Source organism: Elaeis guineensis, chromosome 11 (assembly GCF_000442705.2).
Source record: "Elaeis guineensis isolate ETL-2024a chromosome 11, EG11, whole genome shotgun sequence".
Taxonomy (NCBI): Eukaryota; Viridiplantae; Streptophyta; class Magnoliopsida; order Arecales; family Arecaceae; genus Elaeis; species Elaeis guineensis.
In genome coordinates, this window is record NC_026003.2 from 55,151,857 (window position 1) to 55,157,862 (window position 6,006).

General features: G+C 39.0%; 1 non-coding gene across 1 annotated transcript; it reads right to left on the minus strand.

Moving 5' to 3' along the window:
• Positions 1 to 3,742: 3,742 nt before the first annotated feature.
• On the minus strand, positions 3,743 to 3,848 carry LOC140852761 (small nucleolar RNA R71). The gene has a single exon (XR_012135659.1). It is a non-coding gene; the product is annotated as a small nucleolar RNA R71 (small nucleolar RNA).
• Positions 3,849 to 6,006: the final 2,158 nt, after the last annotated feature.

Below are 6,006 nucleotides of genomic sequence, written 5' to 3' on the forward strand. Positions count from 1 at the left end.
AAAAATTAAAAATCATCCTTGAGCTTAAGCGGATCCTTTATGTAGTAACGGATCCGGCACCTGAGGAGCCAGCCCCGAATGCTAGAGGGATGGTCTGAGACACTTACCAGAAGTGGCTCAACGACCGCACCACCATTCGGTGCATAATGCTGGCGGTAATGAATGATGAGTTTAGCTGCAGGTTTGAGAATGCCCAGCCACAGGAGATGCTTCAAATGTTGAACGACTCCTTTTGCACGCCTGACGATGTTGAAAGGCACAAAACTAGTTGTGCCATTTTCAATGCTCGAATGAGGGATGGGGCCTCAATCATCGATCATGTATTGTACATGATCGAAATGATTGAGCATCTAAGTAAACTGGACTTTCCCTTGCACGAGCAGCTCGTTAAGGATGCGATCCTTAATTCTTTGCCCAAGTCCTTCCTATCCTTCCTTACTCATTTTCGAATGACAAAGCCTACTGTGAACTACCACGGCTGGTTGGGGTTGTTGTAGAACTTTGAGAAGGACCACCAGCTCCATAAAGAGTTAGTGAATATTGAGGGAGGGTCTTCTTCTGGTCATCGACCCTTTAAGAAAGGGAACAAGAACAAGAAGAAGAAGAATAAGAAGGTGCAGTCACATGCTGGGACGTCTGCACAGGGTCAGACCAAGAAGCGCAAGCCCGACCAGAGCCAGGTGGAGTTCTTCTTTTACAAGAAGCAAGGGCACTGAAAGAGGAGCTGTCCTCTCTACATTGCCTCCCTCGACCCGAACAGGCCAAAGAAGAAGCAAGGTAATTATATGATAACACCTTGCAACTTTTCCATTTGTGATACTACTGCCTGGGTATTGGATACCGGAAACCCTTATCATATTTGCAATTGGATGCAGGGTCTGTAGGTCAGTAGGAGATTTGATGACGGTGAGAGGTTCCTGAACGTTGGAGATGGAAGCAAAGTTCCAGTTCTAGCTTTAGGAATCATGAACCTTGTAATTGATAAACACTTAATGTAAGTCATTTAAAGCAGAAAATCATATTTAATTTATTTTATTTATTAAGAATTTGATGCTTCTTTTTATGTTTTACAGGAAAGATGATCGTCGATACAAAGAGTCCGATTCATAGATCAAAAAGACTCAAGTTTGAAAAAATTTGGACTTAAAATAAAATTAAAATAAAAGAAAGATGCATCCGATATTATAGAAAATGAAGATACTATGCAAGGAATCCAAAAGGATATAAATATCATTGTAAAGAAACAAAAGTTTCTTTTTGGTATGTGAAAAGATTGGTTTCACGTGAATTCAAAGGCTGCCTGGGTGCGCGCGTGAATGTGGACAGTGTGAACATACGGGACGCGGCGTGGACGTGCGGAACGGGATGCGGCGTGGACGTGCGGGGACGGGCACGGGCGTGGACGCGGGACGGGCGCTGACGCGGGTGTGGGCGCACTGCAGACAATTCAAAATAAGGAAAAAAATAATATTTAGAAATGTTTTGAAAGATTTATATTTTTTTTAGTCCCACATCAGAAAATCATGTAAAACTCCTCCCTCCTATCACCTATAAAAAGACTTTTGTACTCTCATTAGAGGGAGAGCCCAGAAATTCTTCTAGAGCCTTGCATAGAGGAATAGAAAGGGACTACTTCATGAGCAGCTAGGCTAGCAGTCTCGGGAGTGGAGAAGAAATTTTGTAACGACAAAGAGATGGTTTATTGTTCTAAACTTTCCTGTATTTCTTTATATGCAATAAAGATTATGCTTTTTATTTAAATTGTCATGAGTTCTTTATTTGCTCCCTATCATATGCTTTTATTTATGCTTTCTTGTTAGATTAATATTAGGAATAACTTTTACTTTCCGGAGACGCATCGTAATCTACGGATACGGGGCGTGCTGAGGAAAGAAGAGTTGGTTACCTAGTACTTTCTGGAGATGCACCGTGATCTACGGGTACGGAGCGTGCCGAGGAAAGACAGGTATTTTTTCTAAGATTAATCACATCTATTTAGTTAAAAAAGAGATACAACTCTGCTAGTGCAAATTAATTCAAAACTCCCGAGCTCTTTATTTTTTAATTACCTCAATTTTATGATAATTTATTTTTTAAATCAAAAACAACGCTTCTTTCTTTTACCTTGCAATCTCAACTTAGCCCAAGGTCCCTGAGGATACGATCTCGACTCATCCTACCTACGTAGTGAGTAGAGTTATTTTTGGTGCTATCAACGACTACGCATCAAATTTTGGCGCCGTTGCCGGGATCTTGGCACGGTTGAATTAAAAAAAATTAAAAAAAAAAAAATTAAAAAAAAAATACTTTTTAGTTTTTATTTCTCGTTTTAAATTTTTTTTCAGTGCTTTCTAGCTGATAATCTTATTTGCATAATTACAGAATTACCTTGCATAACTAATTTACTACTTAGGAATTTTGCTGCTTAGAATAATTTGCTACTTTTCATAGCCCAGTGATTTATTAATTTTTAGACTTAATCACTTAAATTTATTTTTTTGCAAAACTAAAAAAAAAATAAAAAAAAATATATATATAAAAAGATAAAATTATATAAAAAAAACCACTGACATTTCATAACACTTAACTAAAATAACGTAACCTCAAATATAAAAATTTCTAACTTGATTGGACACCTTGTTTCTTTGCATTGCATCTCCATAATTAATCTTAAGGGCAATAACCCATTAACCAGATAAGGTGGGGATTTGATCACCCTTCCTTGGCCCACAAATCACTCCCTTGCATTTGCATAACCTAGACCTTAATTTAAAATCAACTAGACATCAGCCCTAGGAATTTCGAGCTCAATAGGATAAGAAAGCTCTAGAGTTGAACCGAGTGCGGATTGGTTAATTGCTCAGTGTCTAAAGCAAGTGGTTAAAGAAAGTGATTTTCAATTGGTTTCGTTGACTGACCTGGCCAACTTAGTTGGTGTCTAAGGAAAGCAACGAGCAGGAACCTCCCACATCTTACGCTTACCTGGCCGAGTCAGTTAGTCAATCTTGAGCTTGGAGTGCTCAAAAGTAATCTTGAAAGTTTGGAGCTGTCTAGATCTAAGTTAACCTTAGGATAGAGAGTCTATGATTGTTTAAGTTGATTGCAATTAACATCTAAACATTAATTAATTTCTTCCTTTTCATAGATTTAAGATTCTTAGGTTCTTCTCTTTAGATTTTCTTTATTCTTTTCTCACTTTATTATAAAAATATATATTATAAAAAAAAAAAAAAATTTGTGTGTGCTCTACCGTATAATTGTAAGGTGTATGCTTGGCCGTAGATCGTTACGACCAGAAATCCAACCTTTTGATCCAGAAATAGAAAGAACCCTTAGAGCCAACAGACATAAAAAGATGGACCGAAATCAGGAGAATGATCCACCCAAGCAATTGAAGGAGTACTTTACTCCTTCCACATATACCTACTCTCCTTGTATTCAAGTGCCCCCTGTGGAGGCCACTCAATATGAAATTAAGTCCAGTATAATCCAAATGTTACCTTCATTTTATGGACTTAGTAATGAAGACCCTTATAAACATCTTGAAGAATTTCTTGAGATATGCTCAACTATCAAAATTCACAACTTCTCTGATGATGCTCTTAGGTTGAAATTATTCCCTTTTTCACTTAAGGACAAAGCCAAATACTGGCTACATACTTTGGATTCCATGACTATATCAACCTGGGACCAGCTGCAAGGAGAGTTTCTCAAGAAATATTTTCCCATAGGAAAAACTAATCAAATAAGGAAAGCCATAACTAGTTTTTTCCAATTAGATGGAGAAATGTTTCATGAAACATGGGAGAGATTAAAAGATCTTATTAGAAAATATCCCCACCATGCTGTACCCAAGTGGCAGTTAATCCAATATTTTTATGATGGGCTCTCTGAAAGACATCGACAAATGGTCGATGCATCATGCGGTGGGACATTTATGCTGAAAAGTGAGGATGAGGCATGGCAACTGTTTGAAATTTTAAGTGAAAATTCATTACATCATATGTCTGCCACTATTAGAGATAAACCCATGTAAAACTCAAAAATAGGTGGAATATATGAAGTAGAAAATGCCATAGATATCCATCAAAAGGTAGATGAACTGTCCCAAAAATTAGATCGTCTTCTAAACACTGGACAATCTCCGATTCCACCTAATCCAATCCAAGAAGTTTGTGCATTGTGTGCAAGTCCGAACCATTTTGTTAGTGAATGCCCAGTCACACCCCAATTTCCTGAGTTTGTGCATGAGCAGGTTCAGCAAGTTCAACAAGCTCGCAGACCAGGAAACGATCCATATTCAAACACTTATAACCCCGGCTGGAGAAACCATCCAAATTTTTTTTGGAGACCACAACCAGTGGTTGGTCCTGCCACACCTCGACCTCAATATCAAGACCCAACATATAGGCATGGACCGTACCATCAATTTCAAAATGTTCCTCAACCGTCTACTACTGGTCACAGCTCAGCTTTTGAGGAAAAAGTCTTGAAAGCACTAGAAAGATTAGAAGTCAACACTCAGACCCTTAACTCCCACACACAATCCATTGCTAAGCTAGAGACCCAAATAGGTCAACTAGCAACTGCATTCAGTAGGAGGGAAGAAGGAAAATTACCTAGCCAACCAGAGAGCAACCCAAGAGGGCAATTTGTGATTGAGAGTTCTAATACCCCAGAAGCTTTTTTTGAACATGCCAAATCAATCATGACTTTGAGAAGTGGGAAGGTCATTGAACACACTAGTAAAACCAATGAGACCGACCCTAAATCTCTAACCGAATCCAAATCACCCAAGAACAAGGAGGACCTGAAAATAGAGAAGGAACCAACTGCACCGGAATCATCTTACTTGCCTAAAGCCCCATTTCTGGATGCCCTGAAAGCCCCTATTCCTGCAGATAAGAAGGGAGGAAAACTCGATGAGATGTTGGAATTGTTTAAGCAAGTCCAAATTAATCTTCCCCTTCTAGACGCAATCAAACAGGTCCCTGCTTATGCCAAATTTTTGAAGGATTTATGCACCCAAAAACGTAAATCTAGATCACAAATCCCAAAGAAAGTACGTCTCACTGAACAGGCTAGTTCTGTCTTCCAGCATGCCACTCCTCCAAAGCTTAAGGACCCAGGAGCCCCCATCATTTCCTGTGTTATAGGAGATTATCATATTGAAAAAGCTCTTCTGGATTTAGGGGCAAGTGTGAATATTTTACCTAGTTCGGTGTATGAACTTTTTGGATTTGGATAACTGAAACCCACATCAGTCACACTGCAGTTAGCCGACAGATCAATTAAGGAACCACGTGGAATGCTTGAGGATGTCTTGGTCAAGGTAGATGAGTTTTACTTTCCAGTTGATTTTCTGATTCTCGATATGGAATTAAGTGGCAACCCCAGACAAATTCCCATTATCTTAGGACGACCCTTCCTAGCTACGGCAAATGCATGCATTAATTGTAGGACAGGAGTCATGGACGTATCATTTGGGAATAAGAAACTAAGACTGAATGTGTTTGGTGCTTCCCAAGGACCATCAATGGATAGTTGCTTCGAAGTAGATACACTAGAAGATATTATAGAAGATGCAACACCCATAATTCTAGCACCAGACCCCTTAGATACTTGCTTGGCTCATTTTGGAGTGTGTGACTTTGAGGAATATAGGAAAGAAGTTAACATCTTGTTAGATACACCACATGATAAAACCATTCCTCCATGGACAATCAAGTATGAGCCATTGCCCACATTAGCCAGTACACCAATAGTCCCATCTTTAGAATCACCACCTACGTTAGAATTGAAACCTCTTCCTGCTACGCTTAAGTATGTATTTCTAGGACTCAATGACACCCTCCCGGTAATCATTGCATCAAACTTGACCCCTAATTAGGAAGCACAATTGGTTGGTATTCTGAAGGAACATAAAGAGGCTATCGGTTGGTCCATTGCCGATTTAAAAAGAATTGACCCCTCCATTTGCATGCATCATATTCATTTTGAGGAAAA